Consider the following 22583-nt stretch of genomic DNA (forward strand, 5'->3'; position numbering starts at 1 on the left):
AATTACATACATAATCCTCTGTGCATCAAAGAGAATTTGTAACCTTTATGTGCATTCCAGTGAACCTTTAGATCCAAAGAAAAAGTTAGCTGCTTTTTCTTCATAAATCTAAAGAACACTGTATGACTATTCCATCACATGCAGTTAAATCTGCCTTTTTAAAAAAATGTATTTTTCAAAACTGTTTTAGGGGTAAATCCTGGTGTCCCCCATGTAAACACAAGGTCCCAAATCCAGTGGAAGTACCATGTTTGTCGTGTGTGATGTTCAGAGACTGGAGATACCTACCAAGGGGGTTCCCCATCTCTTTGTGCACTACTGGTGAAAGGCCTATGCACCCTTTAAATCCTCAAACAGAGTGAAAATGAGACACAGCAGTGTACAAGCCCTGTGCTGACTCTCTGTACAGAGGTGAATTCACCACATAGCCCTGGTCTACACTACGAGTTTAGGTCAAATTTAGCAGTGTTAGATCGATTTAACCCTGCACCTGTCCACATGACGAAGACATTTTTGTCAGCTTAAAGGGCGCTTAAAATTGATTTCTGTATTCCTCCCCGCTCTGGACAGCAATCTCAACTCAGATGAACTGGCCAGGTAGACAGGAAAAGCTCTGGGAACTTTTGAATTTCATTTCCTGTTTGACCAGCATTGGTGAGCTGATCAGCGCAGGTGACCATGCAGTCTCAGAATCGCAAAAGAACTCTGGCATGGACCGAATGGGAGGTACTGGATCTGATCACTGTTTGAGGAGACAAATCCGTGCTTAGAATTCAGTTCCAAAAGACGAAATGCCAAAATATTTGAAAAAATCTCCAACAGCATGATGGACAGAGGCTACAACATGGACATGCAGCAGTGTCATGTGAAAATTAAGGAGCTCAGACAAGCCTACCAAAAAACCAAAGAGGCAAACGGCCGCTCTGGGTCAGAGACCCAGATGTGCAGCTTCTATGATGAGCTGCATGCAATTCTAGCAGGGGGCCCTAGGTCCTACCACTACCCCACCCCTGCAAAGGGGGAGTCTCATGCAACAGGGATGAGGATTTTGAGGATGAGGAAAATGAGGAAGTGGAGGAGGATGAGGATAGTGCACAGCACACAAGCGGAGAAACCATTCTCCCTGACAGCCAGGAACTGTTTATCACCCTGGAGCCAATACCCTCTCAACCCTCCCAAGGCGGGCTCATGGACCATGAAGCTGGAGAAGGCAACTCTGGTGAGTGTACCTTTGTAAATATAATGCATGGTTTAAAAGCAAGTGTGTTTAATGATTAATTTGCCCTGAAGACTTGGGATGCATTCACGGCCAGTACAGCCCATCCTTTTAAATGGCTAATCCAACAGGTGCTTGGTATGGGAAAGGAGGACGCTGCTGTTTGAAACCATTCCCACATGTTATGAAGGTTAAAGAAGCTAAAAGAGTGTGGCTTACCATGACTCCCTGCAAGTCGAATTCTGTTGCCCGGCCCTGTGTGTGTGATCTCTCACATCAAACTGGCAGGCCCTCAATATAAGAGGCAAAATGAGACCTTGTACTGAAAGCACATGTGCTATGTAATGTTAACAGCTTGGTTCACCGTGAAAGAGTCTACCCATTGTTCTCTAAAATGTGTCTTTTTAAATACTACTCTCCGTTTCTTTCCTCCTGCAACTGCAAATGTTTCCACACTATCCCTATCATCTCTGTCCCAGAGGCTAGCGCAGATAAGAAGGCAAAAAAACCACACTTGCGATGAAATGTTCTCTGAGCTCATGCAGTTCGCTCACACTGAAAGAGCTCAGCAGAATGTATGGAGGCAAACAATGTCAGAGTCCAGGAAAGCAGAAAATGAATGCGAGGACAGAAGGGATGAACAAGATGAGAGGTGGCAGGAGCAAGAAGAGAAGTGGTGGGAGCAAGATGAGAGATGGCAGCAGTGCGATGAGTGGAGACAGGATGCAGTGCTGAGGCTACAAGGGGATCAAACTGATATGGTCTGGTGTCTGGTGGAGCTGCAGGAAAGGCAGTAGGAGCACAGACCATGGCTGCTGCCCCTGTGTAACCGCCTGCCCTCCTCCCCAAGTTCCATAACCTCCTCACCCAGATGACCAAGAATGCAGGGGGAGACAGGGGGGCTCCAGGCACCCAACCACTCCACCCCAGAGGACTGCCCAAGCAACAGAAGGCTGGCATTCAATAAGTTTTGACGTGCTGTGTGGCCTTGTCCTTCCCTCCTCCCCTCATCCACCACCTGCCCGGTGCTTCCCCCCACCCCCACCTCTCCTGGGCTACCTTGGCAGTTACACCCCTATTTGTGTGATGAATTAACAAAGAATGCATGATTTTGAAACAATAATGACTTTATTGCCTCTCCAAGTGGTGATTTAAGAGGGGGAGGGCGGTTGGCTTACAGGGATGTAGAGTGAAACAAAGGAGCGGGTTTTCATTAAGGAGAAACAAACAAAGCTGTCACACTGTAGCCTGGCCAGTCATTAAACTGGTTTTCAAAGCTTCTCTGATGCGCAGCGCACCCTGCTGTGCTCTTCTAATCACCCTGGTGTCTGGCTGCGTGTAATCAGTGGCCAGGCAATTTGCCTCAACCTCCCACCCCGCCATAAACATCTCCCCCTTACTCTCACATATATTGTGGAGGACACAGCAAGCGGCAATAACAATTGGAATATTGGTTTCGCTGAGGTCTAACTGAGTCAGTAACTGTGCCAGCGCACTTTCAAACATCCAAATGCACATTCTACCACCATTCTGCACTTGCTCAGTCTATAGTTGAACAGCTCCTTACTACTTCCAGGGTGCCAGTGTATGGCTTCATGAGCCATGGCATTAAGAGGTAGGCTGGATCCCCAAGGATAACTGTAGGAATTTCAAGGTCCACAACAGTTATTTTCTGGTCTGGGAAGTAAGTCCCTTCCTGCAGCTGTTCAGACAGACCAGAGTTCCTGAAGATGTGAGTGTCATGCACCTTTCCCGGCCATCCCATGTTGATGTCAGTGAAATGTCCCTTGTGATCCACTAGTGCTTGCAGCACCATTGAAAAGTACCCCTTGTGGTTTATGTACTGGCTGCCTTGGTGGTCTGGTCCCAAGATAGGGATATACATTCTGTTTATTGCCCCACCACAGTTAGGGAATCCCATTGCAGCAAAGCCATCCACTATGACCTGCACATTTCCCAGAGTCACTACTCTTGATAGCAGCAGCTCAGTGATTGCGTTGGCTACTTGTATCACAGCAGTCCCCACAGTAGATATACCCACTCCAAATTGATTCCTGACTGACCGGTAGCTGTCTGGTGTTGCAAGCTTCCAGAGGGCTATCACCACTCGCTTCTCAACAGTGAGGGCTGTTCTCATCTTGGTATTCTTGTGCTTCAGGGCACAGAAAAACAAGTCACAAAGTTAAATGAAAGTGCCCTTACGCATTCGAAAGTTTTGCACCCACTGGGAATCAGCCCAGATCTGCAACACTATGTGGTCCCACCAGTCTGTGCATGTTTTCCGGTCCCAGAATCAGTGTTCCATGGCATAAACCTGCCTCATTTCCACCATGATGTCCAAATTGCCAGGGCCCGTGCTTTGAGAGAAGTCTGTGTCCATGTCCTCATCACTATCATGATTGTGCTGTCATCGCCTCCTCACATGCTTTTGCAGGTTCTGGTTCTGCACATACTGCAGGATAATGTGCAAGGTGTTTACAATGCTCACAACAGCAGTGGCGAGCTGAGTGTGCTCCATGCTTGCTGTGGTATGGCATCTGCAGGAGAGCAGAGTTACAATGGAGGATGACAGTTAACACTGCGCACATTTCTTGAGGAAGAACACATGTTCCCGGGAGCCCATGACAGAGAACATGAAGAAATTCACTATTGAGACATGAGCAGGAGAGCAGAGTTGCAGCAGAAGTGGTGGATGATGCTGGGATGTCACGAGAATAGACAGTTATAAAGAACTACGAGAGACCTGTGAGGTGGATTCATGGCAGCAGGAGAGCAGAGTTGCAGTGGAAGCGGTGGTTGGATGATGATGGTTAGCAGTCCTATTGCACTGTCTGCTGAAAGCAGTATGGCGTCTGCACGGAAAAAAAGCGTGAAACGATTGTCTGCATTTGCTTTCATGGAGAGAGGGGCGACTGACAACATGTACTCAAAACCACCCACAACAGTGTTTTTGCCTAATCAGGCACTGGGAGCTCAACCGAGAATTCCAATGGGCAGTGGAAACTGCGGGAACTGTGGGATAGCTACCCACAGTGCACCGCTCTGTGAGTCCATACTAGCCACGGTATTGAGGACGCACTCGACTTAATGCGCTTAGTGGGAACACACACAATCAACTGTATAAAATCGCTTCCTAAAAATCAACTTCTATAAATTCGACCTAATTTCATACTGTAGACATAGCCATAGAAGCAGAGCTTCATGGAAGTTTTGTGTACTTGAATTCACAGCAGGATGTGGACATGTTGGAACAGTATTTAATGTCTCCATGCACAACATGCATCCATTGAGCTACTTGGAGGAATAGGGGACCACGGTGGGTTGCATCTGCTAGTCCTCTCCCATATTCAGCTATAGCTCCTCTGCAGAGCTTCTCTGATATCTTTTCAAATCCCACTGACTGTTTTCAGGCAAAGCTCTATTACTTAGGTTTTACTTGTGGGATCAAGTTTTGGTCCTTAATGAATAGATTTAAAAATTTACTGTAAATATGGGGGCCTGCAAATAATAACTAGCCTGAGAAGGGGTAATCTTGATTTACATCAGTAAGCAGAGTGAGTATCTTGCACTTTATACATATTAAGGATTCTTTTCTTCTGTTCCCCAACTCCTTCTAGAGTTTTTATTTCTCATTAACAAAGTTAGGTTTGGTTTCCTATTGCATAAGATAAACAGGATGAGATAGATGGAGGCCAGACAATATTCTCCAGTGTGGGGCCTTTCTCACCCTCAGACCAATGATTTAATGGCTCACTCATTATGAACTGCTTTCTGTCTAGTTAACTATTCTATTTCTAAGTCACCTAAACCCTTGGGTATCGAAATGTCTTGCAAAATTGTTCTCCATTACCCCAAAGACAACAATTTCATTTTTAAAGAGAGGTTTCCTGCCAATCACAATAATGTTCTGTTCTGCTTGGATCATCAGCATACCACTAGTTAAGAAAAATCACAAATATAAATTTCCTACGATATGTGTTAAATATTAGCTTCTGCTGTTTAAGAATGGACCCTGGCATATCAACTACTAGTGTATTTTGTTTCACTTACATGAGTGATTGCTAATCTTTGTACTTTGCCTTTATTTTCAAACATTGCTCTATTGTGTATTTTAGTCCATTATTATAATCACACCCAGGAACTGTACATCACATTCATTTCCACTATCACAAAGCTAAACAAACTTTGAATAAGAAGTTTGAAACCCATTGTGGAGCTCCATGACACACTCTGCCCATGCCAATCTATAAAAATAACTAGAGTACTTCTGTGCAGGGAGACCTTCCCAAAATCAGGATTACAAGAAATGTCTATAAACTTAATCCTCTAGGCAACAACATAATTAAGAGATCAAACGTAGGAACTGTACTGGTATTATTAGTTGATGTTCTCCACTTAGAAATGGGCAAAGATAAAATACCCAACCGTGCTGATTCCTTTAGATCTGTCAGCAGCTCTTAATAGTGTTGACCATCTTAAATATTTTGGGATCTGGTACCTGAGAGCAGGTCTGGCTATAGGAATTTCGCCGCCCCAAGCACGGCTGCATGCCGCGGTGGGTGCTCTGCTGCTCGCCGGTCCCGCGGCTCCGGTGGATCTCCCGCAGGTGTTTTTGCGGACGGTCAGCTGGTCCATGGCTCTGGTGGAGCTGCCACAGGAGTGTCTGCAGGAGGTCCACCAGAGCCGCTGGACCAGCGGACCGTCCACAGCCACTCCTGCGTCAGCTCCACTGGAGCCGCCTGCCGCCCTTCCAGCAACCGGCAGAGCGCCCTCTGCGGCGTGCCGCCCCAAGCACACACTTGGCGTGCTGTGGCCTGGAGCCGGCCCTTCCTGAGAGAATATCTCTGTCCTTCAGCCATGCTGCCCCAACTATAATCACTGGAAGTACTCGAGAGAACTCCTTTGCTCTAAAGAGGATGAATTTGCTGACAAGATATTCTCTGTACAGAGTCCTTTAATATGGAACTCATTTCCCTGTTTGATAAGCCTGGATTTGTTAAATTTCTGGGCACACTAGAAAGACCATCTTTTTCCTCAAGCTTTTGGTGAGGGGATGCCTTGAGGATTACAGCAGGCTGGGTTGATTTTTTTACTCAGACTTGCTGGTGTATATTTATGTGATAAAGAGAGAGGCACATCCATTACTCTGTGTTTTGTTGTATATTCTAATGAGAGGGGAACCCACAGCACAGGAAGGGTACTGATAGTTTATATACATCTACATAAAATAAATAAATGGAGCTTAATTGACTAACATACAAGAAAATATCTTTGACATCAAACATTGAAGTATCAAATTACAGAATCATAAGGCTGGAAAGGACCTCGAGAGGTCATCTACTCCAGTCCCCAGCACTCATGGCAGGACTAAGTATTATTTAGACCATCCCTGACAGGAGTTTGTCTAACCTGCTTTTAAAAATCTCGAATGATGGAGATTCCACAATTGCCCTATGCAATTTATTCCAGTGCTTAACTACCCTGACAGTTAGTAAGTTTTTCCTAATGTCCAACCTAAACCACTCTTGCTGCAATTTAAGCCTACTGCTTCTTGTCCAATCCTCAGAGGTTAAGGAGAACAATTTTTCTCCCTCCTCCTTCTAACAACATTTTATGTATTTGAAAACTATTATTGTGTCCCTGTGATGGGTTGTCCACCCTTCTAGGGTACCACCTGATGTACTGGGGTACCATTGAGCTCACCTGTTCCACCAGCCTGGGCTCCCTCACCCTGTCCTGCTAAGCCAGGCCCTCAAGCCTTCTCTAGCACACACACAGGTAGGGACACACCCAGCTGCAAAAAGACATGGACACTGAAACCAGTACTGCATGGGAAGGCTTTCAGCTAAGTAATTGCCCAGCACTCAAGTGCACTCCCACTCTGGAGAGTAAACCCAAAATTATACTGTCTTGCGCTGTACAGAGAACTGTACAGCATAAGCTAATTGAAATTAGCCCTCTCCCTCAATGTGGAGAGAAATATGCACAGCTTCCCTCCCCCCGCAGTTATGAATTACACAAACTGAGTTTAAAAAAAAACAAGTATATTAAGTACAAGAAGTAGATTTAAAGATCACCTTAGTAAATAAACAAAAAACGCAAACTGAGCTTAACATGCTAGATAGTTAGGATATAAATTAGCAAATTCTTACCCTGAGTGATAAACAGGCTGGCAGACTCTTAAGGCACAAATTGCATTGGCTTTCCCAGGTTTTGATACACAGGCTAAAGATCCTTCTAGCCTGGGACCATCACTTCCCACAGTTCAGTCCTTGCCCCTCAGGTGTTTCCAGGTGTGTTGTTGGATGTCATTGTCCCCCTTTTATATCTTCTTCCCACTTGCCGGAAAGCTCTTTTGCTGTTACCTGGGTCAAACAGTTCCCATTGTGTAGAGCTATCTCTGAGAGGTTTCTATTGCACACAGTTCCTGGGGTAATCCTTGTGCTTGTGTGCTTTTCCTCAATAAGCCATTAACATTGTTTAGCCTTTTTACTGTTATACCTGAAAGGCTATTTGTGAGACTCAACCTCACAACATGTTTCAGTAATAAATACATACCCAAACTTTATAACCTCATTTACAACAATCACATGCACAATCCAACAAGATATTAATGTCTAGCAGATCAAGACTTTTAGAATGATACCTCTCAAGGCATACTTTGTACAAAATATATCCTAGTTACACAACAGTGGTGAATATTGGGGTGTCAGGGTGTCCCAATCCTCTCTGTCTTCTCCTCTCCAGACTAAACAAAATCAATCTTTTCAATCTTCCTTCACAGGTCATGTTTTCTAGACCTTAAATCATATTTATCTTGTGATCCACTATAACCCCACATCCCTTTCTGCAGTAATCCTTCTTAAGCAGTCATTTCCTATTTTGTATTTTTGCAACTGATTGTTCCTTCCTAAGTGGAGTACTTTGCATTTGTCCTTACAGAATTTCATCCTATTTCCTTCAGACCATTTCTCCAGTTTCTCCAGATCACGTGCCACATACAGTATGAACCTTTGATACATTATACATAGTTGCCTGCCATTCCTACTGACCCTTAGCCAAGGACTGTAAGGGCTGATACGATGCATTCTCTGGCATCCTCCTGTCAGTTTACCTCCATCCAGGGTGAGGAGGAAATTATAACTCCTGGTAGTCTAAGACAGTCACAGGAAAAACAAACCAGTATCCACATGAGACATTAATAGCAGCAGAACTTTAAATACATATCATTTAAGAAACAAATTGTATTATAAATCATTTGGGAAAAAACTGAGTACTAATAAGTTCAAAAGCAATTCCCGTCCCATGCATAACCTTAAATAGCAAAGAATGTAAAGCGTATATGTGAGGGAGAGCTCTTAAATGACACTCAGAATTCCAACAAAGTTAAACCTGAGAGTCACTCATGGGATTCATGAAGTTTAGACTTGAAATTAGATGAAGGTTTCTAACCATTAGAGGAGTGAAGTTCTGGAACAGCCTTCCAAGGGGAATAGTGGGGGCAAAAGACATATCTGGCTTTAAGACTAAGCTTGACAAGTTTATGGAAGGGATGGTATGATGGGATAGCTTAATTTTGGCAATTGATCTTTGATTACCAGCAGATAAGTATGCCCAGTGGTCTGTGATGGCATGTGGGATGGGATGGGATCTGAGTTACTGCAGAGAATTCTTTCCTGAGTGCTGGCTGGTGAGTCTTGCCCACATGCTCAGGGTTTAGCTGATCGCCATATTTGGGGTCGGGAAGGAATTTTCCTCCAGGGCAGATTGGCAGAGGCCCTGGAGGTTTTTCGCCTTCCTCTGCAGCATGGGGCATGGGTCACTTGCTGGTGGATTCTCTGCAGCTTGAGGTCTTCAAACCACAATTTGAAGACTTCAATAACTCGGACATAGGTTAGGGGTTTGTTATAGAAGTGGATGGGTAGGGTTCTGTGGCCTGCTTTGTGCAGGAGGTCAGACTAGATGATCACATTGGTCTCTTCTGACCCTAAAGTCTATGAGTCTATGAGAATCTTTCATATTAGTCTCAGTAGTTACAGTATTCAAAAATTTTAGTTTCCTCTGCACCAAAAAAGAGAAAGAAAAAAGAAAAAGAAAGCTAGTTCTAAAATACGATGGCATTACACGTTGTTGTTCCTTGGTCAGAATTGAAAAGCTCACAAAAGAAATTACAGGCTATGGTAATGTATTACTCAAAGAGATTCCCAAAACCACACATTTTGCTACTGATTGGTAATTAAATTAACACAGTTAATAAATTATATGAAGTGATAGTTCTCAGGAAGAAGCAGTTTTGAAAACAATATATATTAAATAGATATGTATTATATGGGTCTTACCTACTCCTAAAAACCCCTTTCAAACCTGACTGCTCCTAAATCCATATTTAGACGCTTAAAAAAAGTGGTTTTAATTTCAAAGATGTTGAGCACTTGCAGCTCCCACAGATTTAAGTGAGATTTGTTGGTGTATTCTGAATATCAGGCCATACTTATTTAGGCCCCAAAATAAGGACACAGGAGTCAACTTTTGGTACACACAAGAGGATTAGGGAAAATAATCACTTAAAAATGTAACTACATGACTCAACTTTCACCTCTGTGCCTTTTTTTTATGAGGCCCTCTACACCTGCGTCCTGACCCATACTGACATGCTCTTGTCTCTCCTTAATCTTATTCCTGATAAGATCCCTATAAACTCATGCCCTAACAAACCAAAACAGACCAGAATAAGGGGAAAAGAGAAATTTCAGAGATGGGGGAAGGAGGGTAGGAAATCAAAAGATCAAAAGCAAAAAAGAAAAACTCCAAACCATGGAACTAACTGAAAATGCTCAACTTTACTGCTTAGTCACTTTAACTTTTGTTGCATCCCTTTTCTCTTCTTTTGTGTATTATATTGTAAACTCTCTCTAGGGAACTTGTCTTCATACTTGTCAGCAAAGAAGCTGTCACACCTTAGGCACAATATGAAAATAAGTAAGAAATAATGCCATAATAATATTAAAAGACAATTATTTACATGAAAAGATTTTAACCTGAGATATTTACAACTCATGCAAAGAATTCAATTCATAATATGGACTTCAATTTGCAAGGACACACACATCTTTCAGTTTTAAGACAATATTTAGTAATGTAGGTCGCAATTCTGCAAACATGAATATGCATAACTTTACTTATATGAGTAGTCCCATTGAACTCATGTATTCATGTATGTTTTTGCAGTATTGAATCCTAAATTATTTACTATATAGGCTTGAATTGGAAAGGTCATGGATATTTATTTATTTATTTATGTGGACTTTATGGGCAAGTATGAAGACAAGGGCACTGTTCTGAAGAAATTACAATTTATTGACGTCAATAGGCTTTGGATTAGGCTTTAAACAGACAATTTACAGGATGGGAATGGAGTCAACCAAACAAAAGTGATTGAGCAGCGATATTTTTCTCTTGATCTTTTTTTGTTGTTGGTTTTTTTTGTGGTGTTATTTTTCCTCCTGCACATAACCTCTGTTTCTTTCCTACCTCCAGGGGCGGCTCTAGGTATTCTGCCACCCCAAGTACGGCAGGCAGGCTGCCTTCGGCGACTTGCCTGCAGGAGGTCCCCGCTCCTGCGGATTTGGCAGTGGGAGGTCTGCCGAAGCCGCAGGACCAGCGGACCCTCCGCAGGCATGCTGCCGAAGGCAACCTGCCTGCTGCCCTCGCGGCGACCGGCAGAGCGCCCTGTGTGGCTTGCTGCCCCAGGCACGTGCTTGCCATGCTGGTGCCTGGAGCCACCCCTGCCTACCTCTTCTGGTTTCTTTTGTGTGAACTTGTTAGGATGGCAGTTCATAAACATCTTGTAAGAAGTATATTTTAAGGAGAGGAAGAGTTCTGGCAGATTTAGGAGGCCTTATGATGCAGAAGGTACAGGGATTAAATTGGGACGACACAAAAGGGATGCTTAGTCACAGAGTTATTTGTTTTGTTTTTCTTTATCTGAAGTCTTCAACAGCAGCTAATGTAAATAACATATACTACTGTGTCCAAAACTTCATGGCGAGTTGAGGACTCAGCACAGGATTGGGCCCTATACCACTAAGGTTTCAAATCTTACATTCCATTGCTTCATTGGAAATTTGAGGTGTGCAAAGATTGCAGGATCATGACCTTAGTAAGAAAAATCTGCATTCTTTCCTGTTTTGTAATAATGAGTTATTGGGTAGACATCTTATTTGGTATGGCTTAAGTTTTATTAGTTAAAAATCATATAAAGATGCCAAACGTTTGATCCCTATTCCAGTAGGAGTCTTAAGCAGAATATGTGAAATAAATTGATTATTTTCCCATTAGCATCCATTTTCCCTACATCTTGTATCCATTGTTTTGGAATTTCATGACTGGGTTATTTCCCTCTTTGTTGGACTTTCTCTAGTTAATCTAAAACTTTTTTAGAGGGTCTGGGACTTTGTTGCTACATCCAGTTCCAGGGTCACTGACCACTTATATCTTCCACTGATTTAATGTAAAACAGTGCTTTTAAATTCACATACAGTACAAGTTGCTGCATAGTCTTGGCCCCTCTGACTTTCATGACTTTCTCACCCCACACCTCCGGGTCAGTCTTTTTATGCTAGATCTGAGAGCTTACTAGCCATTCTATGTATGGAGAATAGTCTTTTTCATACTATGCTGCTCATTTATGGAATAGGCTGTCCAAGTGACTGTGAGAATGTAAATCCAAATTTAAGACATTTTTGTGGAGCTATTTTTTCTTTGATTTATTCCAATGTATGAATTATGTTTTGACATTTATATGAAGGATGAAATATAAATGCAAGAGATCATTAAACTGTCTGCTCATATATTTTGTACAGTAATTCTTTCATTTAAAGTATGCTTTTTTACTTTGACTTTTGACAGTAGATTAGCACGAGCATATGTTTATTAGCAAAAAGTGAATTTGAGGGCAGCACAAGCTAAAGTATATATGAGGTCTTTCTATTCCCTCGGGTCCTATGGTAGAGCCATTCTGTGAAGCTCTGGAATAGGCTTCCGAAGGAGACAGTGGAATCACCATCGCTGGAGGTTTTTAAGAACTGGTTAGACAAACACCCTTCAGGAATGGTCTACATTTACTTGGGCCTGCCTCATCACAGTGGGCTGGACTTGATGATTTGTCGAGGTCCCTTCCAGCCCTACATTTTTAGGATTCTGTGATTCTAATAGAACTCTGAAGTCAGTGAGAGGTCTGCGTTCAGGGAAGCTGAAGAATCTAGCTAACTAATAATTATTTTTATAGGGTAAAGTTTTTGAGGACTACTTAATTCCTACACAAATTATATGTCAAACTCAATATATTATATTAATTGTTTTAAATCACCAATTTTAATCATGATTTAAATCCGAAAGCAGGAAACATTGATTTAAATCAGTGATTTTAATTGTGATTAACTTTTATAGCTATTTTCCTAAAGAAAGGTTCATTCTTATTGGTTGGTAACCATTAAAATGTGTTTAATTTTCAACTAAATATAGCCTTTAGACTAAATGTGGTGCTGCTTTTTGCTAACTAGGAAGATATACTGCATTTATACACATTTATTTAAACAGGTATGCAAGTTAACTTACATTTATTCAGTTTCTTAATTTTTTATTATGTTGGAAAATAGTGAATGATGCATTTACTAAATGATTAATTTTTTTTTATTTGTGTCAAGTTCTATTAGGATGGAAATTCAAATTCAATTAAAAATGCACAAAAATGACACTATTCTTATGAGCTGGATACAGAAGAAAAAAGTTAATATCCAAACATGTATTGCAATTAAAATTAGCACTTATTAAATAAAGGAAGTGTTGTCTACAGTTACTGAATTTAACTGATTTCTGGTTACTACCTCCTTCAAGATTTTAGAACTAGTCGATCTCATTCTCTCACACCTAGTATTTATAGAATGGATGAGGAAAACGAGCTTTCCTGTTTTTCCAACTCCCAACTGGTTTCTTTACTTTGAATGAACTTGTCATTAAAGTGAACTAGTTGAATAAACTGAAACAAAGAAAATATTTTCTGTGCACCTGCAGAAGAGGCTACTACTGTCAAAAGCTGGCTTAGCGCTTCAAGTAAATTCTGGTTACACGTGCTTAGCCAATGACTCTACCAATTCAGTATTCTGACTTTCTTTAAAATTTGGCAGAAAATATCATAGACTATCATAGAATATCAGGGTTGGAAGGGACCTCAGAAGGTCATCTAGTCCAACCCCCTGCTCAAAGCAGGACCAATACCCAACTAAATCATCCCAGCCAGGGCTTTCTCAAGCCTGACCTTAAAAACATCTAAGAAAGGAGATTCCACCACCTCCCTAGGTAACCCATTCCAGTGCTTCGCCACCCTCCTAGTGAAAAAGTTTTTCCTAATATCCGACCTAAACCTCCCTCACTGCAACTTGAGACCATTACTCCTTGTTCTGTCATCTGGTACCACTGAGAACAGTCTAGATCTATCCTCTTTGGAACCCCCTTTCAGGTAGTTGAAAGTAGCTATCAAATCCCCCCTCACTCTTCTCTTCTCCAGACTAAACAATCCAAGTTCCCTCAGCCTCTCCTCATAAGTCATGTGCTCCAGCCTCCTAATCATTTTTGTTGCCCTCCACTGGACTCTTTCCAATTTTTCCACATCCTTCTTGTAGCGTGGGGCCCAAAACTGGACACACTACTCCAGATGAGGCCTTACCAATGTTGAATAGAGGGGAATGATCACGTCCCTTGCTCTGCTGGCAATGCCCCTACTTATACAGCCCAAAACGCCATTGGCCTTCTTGGCAATAAAGGCACACTGTCAACTCATATCCAGCTTCTCGTCCACTATAACCCGTAGGTCCTTTTCTGCAGAACTGCTGCCTAGCCATTCGGTCCCTAGTCTGTAGCAATACATAGGATTCTTCCTTCCTATGTGCAGGACTCTGCACTTGTCCTTGTTGAACCTCTTCAGGTTTCTTTTGTCCCAATCCTCTAATTTGTCTAGGTCCCTCTGTATCCTATCCCTACCCTCCAGCGTATCTACCACTCCTCCCAGTTTAGTGTCATCTGCAAACTTGCTTAATATGTACTGCTTAATACTATTTTTGTATTTAATTTAAATTATTTTTGCATATTATAATAAGGTTATACCTTAACATAGCTTGTCAATTCAAATTTAATTTGGACAGGTTTTATTTTAAAAATTCCTGTATTTAATTTAAATTAAAAAATCAGATATTTTTTATTTTAAAACCCCAAAAACATCAATTTTCATCCACCTGATCTGGGTTATATAGGGCTTGATCCTTCAAGTAGCTGAGCATGTTATAACCTTAGTCCCAGATCTGGACCTTAGCGTCCAAAATATGGTGGTTAGCATGAAAACCTCCAAGCTTAGTCACCAGCTTGGACCTGGTACCTGCTGCCACCACCCAAAAAATTAGAGTGTTTTGGGGCACTCTGGTCCCACTGAAAAACCTTCCCTGGGGACCCCAAGACCCAAATCCCTTGAGTCTCACAACAAAGGAAAATAATCCTTTTTCCCTCCCCCCCTCCAGACACAAGCTCTGTGAATCCAAACAGAGTGACTCCCCCTCTCCGTTCCCGGTCCTGGAACAAAAAGGACTTTCCTATTCCCCCAGAGGGAATGCAAAATCAGGCTAGCCAATTCAACACACACCGATCTCCCCTGATTTCTTCCTCCCACCAATTCCCTGGTGAGTACAGACTCAATTTCCCTGAAGTAAAGAAAAACTCCAACAGGTCTTAAAAGAAAGCTTTATATAAAAAAGAAAGAAAAAATACAAATGGTCTCTCTGTATTAAGATGATACAATACAGGGTCAATTGCTTAAAAGAATATTGAATAAACAGCCTTATTCAAAAAGAATACAAATCAAAGCACTCCAGCACTTATATTCATGCAAATACCAAAGAAAAGAAACCATATAACTTACTATCTGATCTCTTTGTCCTTACACTTAGAAACAGAAGATTAGAAAACAGAACTACTTCTCCAAAGCTCAGAGAAAGCAGGCAGCCAGAAAAAAAAGACCTCAGACACACAATTCCCTCCACCCAAAGTTGAAAAAATCCGGTTTCCTGATTGGTCCTCTGGTCAGGTGCTCCAGGTGAAAGAGACATTAACCCTTAGCTATCTGTTTATGACAGAGCACTCTGGCCCTGATCTAGTAAATCACTGAAGCATATACTCAATTTTAAATGTGACTTTACTGACTTCCCATTGACGTTGGAGGCATTGCTTATGTGCTTAAGTGCTTTGCTGGACTGGTGCTAGCACACTCAGCACCTTGTGGGGCAGAGATCTTATACAGGGCCAACAGCATGCAGAGCATTTTACCAACAAGTCAAAGCACTTGATATCTGCTTCCACAATGGTGTAAATCTGGAGTAATTCTGCTTAAATTGATAGTATTAAACTGGTGCAAAACCACTGTGAAATCAGAATCAGGTGCAAGTTTGTTGCCCCAAACCATTCACATCCTAAACCCTTTTAAAATGTCAAATGGTTCTACTATACAAAACCTATGGAAGATCGCATTTGGAGTATTGTGCCCATAGTACTATGTATCAAATTTAAAAACAAATTTCACATTCATAAAAGAGTGAAGAGAAAGGCTAGAAGGTTTCTCTGGAGATTGGAAGATCCATCATACAAGGAGACTTCAAGATCTGAATATGTTCAGCTCTGAAAATAGAACAGTGATAGGTGGGCCTTGAAAAAGCCAATTCTGATTAGAGGACTGTGGCCATGATCTGAAGCTGGTAAATGATAAGGGCCCAGTCCTACAAACTCTTACTTCCATGAGTGGTCCTTATTTCTGTGAGTTACTCCCACTGATTTTAATGGGACTATTTGTGCAAGTTACAGGATTGGGCCTGAAAAATTTAGAAATTTATATCAGGGCTAGTTTCTTCTCCCAGAAAAAGAACATGGAATTGAAACTAGTAATTTAAGATAAGGACTGACATTTATTTAGGACCTAATTCTGGAATGTGCTGAGTGGTGCTTGCAAAGGTGTACTGCCACAACTTTCATAGACTTCAATGAAAGTTGAGGGCATGCAGCATCTTGTAGGATAGGGCCCAGTGGCTATAAAGTGAAATAACTCAGTCATGTCCTGGACAAAAAGTGCATAACCACTGGAGTAGCTAAGTTTAAAAATAAACAAAATGTAAATTACATATGTTTATATGTGCTCAACATCTGCCAAGATTTAACACAAAATCTAAGATTACAGGAATTTTCTTTGGTTTTAGTAGGAAATTAGGTATTTCCTATTTACTCTGCCATGAAACTAAAAAAATAAAATTAGCCATCAGACAAGCTGTTCACTCTAGCTGCATTTCACTATAACACAGGGGTAAGCAACCTATGGCACATGTGCCAAAGGCGGCACGCGAGCTGATTTTCTGTGGCACTCACACTGCCCGGGTCGTGGCCACCAGTCCGGGGGGCTCTGCATTTTAATTTAATTTGAAATGAAGCTTCTCAAACATTTTAAAAACCTTATTTATTTTACATCCAACAATAGTTTAGTTCTATATTATAGACTTATAGAAAGAGACCTTCTGAAAACGTTAAAATGTATTACTGGCACGTGAAACCTTAAATTAGAGTGAATAAATGAAGACTTGGCACACCACTTCTGAAAGGCTGCCGACCCCTGCTATAACATTTTTCAGAATCTTCATTCATTGGACTCTGGGGCAGCAAGTAGTTCCTGACAGGCTGGACTTCCTGCCACAGTTTAGGAATTCCTTGTTCCTTAGCATACCTTCCAGGTCCTTTGCTCTGGTGAGCTCTCCTGCTCAGGTCTCCTGGAAGCTCTAGAAATCACCTCATCTGAACCCTGGTAACCCTTTAGTAGGCTCTGAGTCCTTAGCTAATTAGCTACTAACCAGCCACCTCAGTATTTGACTATGTCCAAGTGGGTCTGAGTTGGCTAGTTCTCCCTTTATAGGGGCCTGTCACAAGTAAGCTGGTCTGTGACTCCCCTTACAGGGCCAGCCTGCCAGGGCTGGATTTAGGGGCAGGTGACCCAGGTACCCTGGGGTGCCAGACTTGTGGGGGCACTGGGCTCAGGGTGTTCTTTTTGTTGTTAAAGACAAAAGGGAAAATAGAATGTTTGAAGTAAAATGTTTCAGGTATTCCATATGTGGATTCATTTTTTACTAACTTCCTAGAATGTTCTGGACCTTTGTAAAAATCTCATGGAACCTTTCAGACTTTCTGAGAACTACATTTTCCTTGAACCTCTTAGAATGTTGTCAGCTATGCCCTCACCGGGTATATGAGGGGCGGGGCATTGCCAGTCAGTCAGTGAGATATAAAAAAAAGAAGCGAAGTGAGAGCCCAGCTGTGATATTGTGAACTTCGTTTTATTGTGTAATTGTGAAAGTGTGCTTGTGTTTTAAACTTGAAGAGTATAAGTAGCGACTAATAAAGGACCTATCTAATGAGAAACCAGAGATATCTATCTATCCCTATCTATGCAACAATATACATTAAATACTCTTACTTCTTTTGCCATGTTTAACAAGTAACGTTTGATGACTTTCTAAGACTGCGGAACATAGACTTTTGCTGTTTTATCACTTGAAAATACGTTGGCCAGTCTTTGGATCTCTCTGCTGTTGCTCTGTTTCAGTTCATGAGGGCAAAGGTGAGAAAAGCAACTTTTTGAACTAAAGGATTAGGGTTAACATTCTAAGACGGTCACCTACTGTAACACTCTTTAATACTGGTCCAATGTCTTGATGTTACTATATTTCAGTTTATTTTTTAAATTAAAAAGTTTTTATAAGCTTAGAGGAAATAATTGTTTATTTGCTTATATATGGCATGAATAAATACAGATTTACAGATCTTGCATGCAAATTTATTGCTTTATATGACAGGGTTAAATTGTGCATCCAAGTCATGAAATGGGCTATAAATGCAATAAAAATAAGGTATTCAAAAATTTAACCAATGGAGGGGGGTTGCAGAAGATGCTCTTTGCCTGAAGTGCCATTTGGCCAGCCCCAGTGACAAGCACATTTTAAGAGCTGCTCTATATCTTATAGAATTGGGCCCAAAGGGTCTAATTCTGTCTCAGTTGAAAACAATGGGAATATTACTATTAACTTCAAAGGGAACAAAGGCATGTTCTGCCCTGATCCTGCAATGACTTATACACGTTTCACATACCTCACTAGTCCATTGATTTCAATAGAACCCTCACATTGGTAGTTTTAAACACGTACAAATCTTTGCAGATTTGGGGCCTACATTAAGATTTAAAATAAAACAAAACACATTCCTTTTTCTTTAGCTTGATTTCATATCTAACCAATATTATTCAATTTGAATATGTGGATATAAGTAGACACAGAATAAGATTCTAAAATAGCAAAGTTTGCATTTCAGAGTTGCAGTATATTACTTTTCCTCTTTGTTCAGGGACTTTCCCCACCCATACCTCTCTGTTACACACAAACAGTCAGCAACCTGGATGTAGCCTGAAACTGATAAGATAGGGGCATGTCATGTTCTAACATGCAAAACTTTCCAAACACTTACAAAATTAATTACAAAAAGAGTCTAGGTGGGTTGAGGCTGACAGGAAACGGCCCCAACTTCTGCTTTGCCTGTTTCTGTAGGTTTTATAAGATTACTTACTAAATTGTTTAATCTAAAGTGAGTAGTCATGACTGCAGCTGTAGATTCACTTGATAAAGTATCACTGAAATACAGAGTTATTTCAGAGAATAAAGATTTTGGGCCTAATTCCAGGAGGTGCTCAACAATGCCACTGAAAATGAGTGATTGGCACCTTGCAGGCAGGTGTGATGTATGGTTTATGCTGCAGGAAGCAGTGAATTAGTATTTTTAAGAGACAGAGCCAGCTCCAGGCACCAGCGAAGGAAGCAGGTGCTTGGGGTGGCCAATACAAAGGGGCAGCACTCCGTCTGATATCGGGGCAGCACCTTGATAAGAAAAAAAAGCTGATCAGCGGCACTTCGGCGGCAGCTCAATCGCGCTGCCGAAGAGGAAGAGAAGGAGTGAAAGACCCGCCACCAATTGAGCTGCCACCGAAGTGCTGCCAATCAGCTTCCCCCGCCCTACTTGGGGTGGCAGAAAAGCTGGAGCCAGCCCTGTTAAGGGGGGAGGGGAAAGGAAGGGATAAAAGAGAAAACAGTAGAGCTAGTGGTAGTAGCAAAGTATTTTAATTGAAAATTGAAATGTGTAGGCTGATACATTTTATTCAACCAATCATTACAATTCCCTGAAGGAGTCATAGGAACATGCGTCTGATGAAGTGGGCATTCACCCACGAAAGCTTATGCTCCAATACGTCTGTTAGTCTATAAGGCGCCACAGGACTCTTTGTCGCTTTTTATAGGAACATAGGATTTGCAATACAGGATCAGACTACTGATCTCTACTGAAGTCCAGGTGCTTAGCGTGCTGCACAAACAGTTACAACAATTACAACAGTAAAATAGATTAAATAGATAAACCTATCTAAAAGCATCCTAAAATGCCACTCACCTCTCTGTAGCTTAGTTTCGCCAGAGGTACATTGAAAATGATGATATTTACTTACTTGGGTGTTGTCAGGAACCCGGCTCAGTTTTGTGCTCCCTAAAGTTAATGGGAGTTTTGTCAACTACGTCAGGGGGAGGAGGAGCAGGCCCTTAATTTGTTAAAATTTGAGGGCACTATATGTGCTAAGTATGGTGATTATTTTTAAAGGGGAAATTGGGGAATGGACACTTGAGCACCATAAAGCAGCCTTTACAGACCAAAAAAATGCCTTAATAATTAATTCTCATAATAATTAATTGTCAGAGAGGTTAGTATTATCAAACCCAGTTTACAGATTGGTAAAATGAGGCTTAAAGGATTCATCTATTATGAACCCTTACCTAGAGGTGGCTGAATTTTTTTTTTACAGAACAGTTTTTCATAAAAGAAATGCAGCTGTCAACAATCAAAATGTTTTGCAGGAACAATATTAATTTTAAAAAATGACAGGAAAATGTCAAAACAAATGATTTAAATGTCTTTGTTTTGATAACATCAAAATATTTAGTTTCAATAAGGGTTTCAATAATGGTTTGTTTCAACTACTGTTTTCATAGTTTAGATTTTTATATATTAAAATATTAATTATAATATATGTACACACTGTTAATATGTATAATCATATTTTAATGTTGTGAAAGTCTAAGTGAAATTAATTGAAACCATAGTCAAGACAAAACATTTTAATTATATTGAAATATGTTTTTACCTTAACAAAATGAAACATTTTTAAAAATAAAACTATTTGATATTATCTAAACAAAACATTTAGATGGTTGCAAATCAAATTTCTTTTTTGTTTTGTTTTGCAGGAAGTTTCAAAATTTTGGCTTTTCATTACAGTTGGGAACAATTCTTCACCAAAGTGTCAGAATTCTCCACAGAACGGAAATACTTGTTCCCAAACAACTCTGCCCTTAACTTCTGCTGAGTTACAACAAGGATGAATTAGGCCCAGGCAGGTTATGTCACTTACTGAAGGTCATGCAGTGAGTTCTTGACAGAGCCAAGTGTCGTGCCTTCCAGTCCAATACAATTACAGTTAGCCCACTCCACTTCTGACTATCATTCTCTTCTACTGTTCTGCATAATGAAAATACCCAATTCATTGTATTAATATGAGTCAGTTTGAAGGTTGTTGTAAGCAGGAGGGAGACTTCCACCTATAAAACAAAGAACTTGGCACAGATTTGCACATCTAACTTACAGAGCACAATAGCAACCAACCATCTTCTCCTTTTCAAATTATTTTCCTTCTTCTAGCTATTACCACTGTTACGTTTTCCCTACAGAGTTATAATGTACATGACATTTAAATGTCCTGTTAAATGTTTGCCTACAGTATTAGCATAGAAAACAAATATTCAGCCCGTTTACTACAAAAATTAATCTTCTAGTGGATCAGTCAATACGCTTCATAGAAAATTTAGTGACCTAACATGGATGTAAAAGTGCCCTTAGGACATCCCAGCCAATCACTTTGTGACTTTATAATTCCTATATCATCCTAAATTGCACCATGATACTTTGGGATCTGAGTTATTACAGTGGATTAGGACAAGATGCATATGTCAGAAAAGGTTTTGTCAGTAAAATTCAGGGTTATGCCGCCCAAAATTAGCCAGCTGCATCAAGATACAACAGCAAAACTGAGATTTTGCAGTATTAGGATGTGTTGGAGCCAATTTGTGTGTGCGTGTAATAGCAGAAACAACACTTGCATGTGTGTGTAATAGTAGAAGCAACACTTGCTCTGTCTTATGATGGTACTATTTGGCAGAATCCATCAGGATACAGATGCTGAATCTGAATTTTTTTTTGGTAACGCTATTGCACTGGGGTGCAGTAGGGTCCAGATTTATAAAATGCAGCAACTGTGGCAATAGTTTCTATTTAGGCAGTAGAATTTGAGAGTCTGCAACCAAGAACTGTCTAAATCCAGGAAGATCCACCAACAGAATCTGGATCCAGCTGCAGCAATATGACTAGATTTTCTTTTTTTAATTTCAAAGGAGTGCCTACATCTACACTTGTCCATTATTAACAGGAAGAATTAGCAAGGTTGGGCCCCATTAGCTAGATCTGGCAATCTTTTACCCAGATCTTGAAAAGACAAAGTTAAAATATCCAAAACTTGTCCTGGAAAAACTGAGCTGGAATGTTGCATAACGTGTCTGGGGTTTAAACCAAAGTAAAACGTACAAATCGAACTGCGGCCAGTGTGTCTCGCTGGAAGGAGGGACTGGTCCTCCAAGCAACACGCTGTGCATGTCCTCGCAGCCCCGCACTCCGCTGCAACGAGGAAACGACCCGCCCCGGGGCAGGGAAAAAGGGCGAAGAAGCGCTCGGGGCTCATCTATCCGCTGGGAGGGGGGAGGAGCGCAGAGCGAGAAGGCCGGAGGGAGGAGGAGTCTCCGTGGGCCCATCACAGCGCAGTCCCCGCCCCCGCCCAATAGCAGGGTCGCTGGGCGCTGATTGACGCGGCCGGGAAACAGGCCCCGCCCCGGTGCGTGTTGCTCCGACTTGCTCAGAGTCGCAGCCCGATGGGGTGAATCGCAGGTTTCTGGCGGAGCGGGTGGGCGCTTTTCTCCTCCTCCCGCTCGCAGGCACCTCGGCGCGGCCCCTGCCGCGGCCCGTTCCGCCCGGGGCAGCTGGCTCCGGATGGCGTAGCCGGGCTGCAGCCCTGGAGCGCAGGGAAAGTTCTTGCCCGTTTCCTCTGCAGTTGCTCCGGGGGGTGTCCCGGGTTGACAGACCCGCTGAGAGG

At 41.6% G+C, this 22583-nt stretch overlaps 1 protein-coding gene across 8 annotated transcripts in view; it reads left to right on the forward strand.

The window, feature by feature from the left end:
• Positions 1-22373: 22373 nt before the first annotated feature.
• TGFBR3 (transforming growth factor beta receptor 3) overlaps positions 22374-22583 on the forward strand; it is a 190669-nt gene continuing 190459 nt past the window's right edge. For 5 of the 8 annotated variants that reach the window (XM_030572820.1, XM_030572824.1, XM_030572825.1 and 2 more), the window contains exon 1: positions 22375-22582. The gene's annotated coding sequence lies outside the window, so the exon portion shown is untranslated. Of the gene's footprint in view, position 22583 lies in introns of all 8 variants that reach the window. The other 3 variants (XM_030572827.1, XM_030572830.1, XM_030572829.1) reach the window with 1 other exon arrangement.

The sequence above is a fragment of the Gopherus evgoodei genome, chromosome 8 (assembly GCF_007399415.2).
Source record: "Gopherus evgoodei ecotype Sinaloan lineage chromosome 8, rGopEvg1_v1.p, whole genome shotgun sequence".
Classification (NCBI taxonomy): Eukaryota; Metazoa; Chordata; order Testudines; family Testudinidae; genus Gopherus; species Gopherus evgoodei.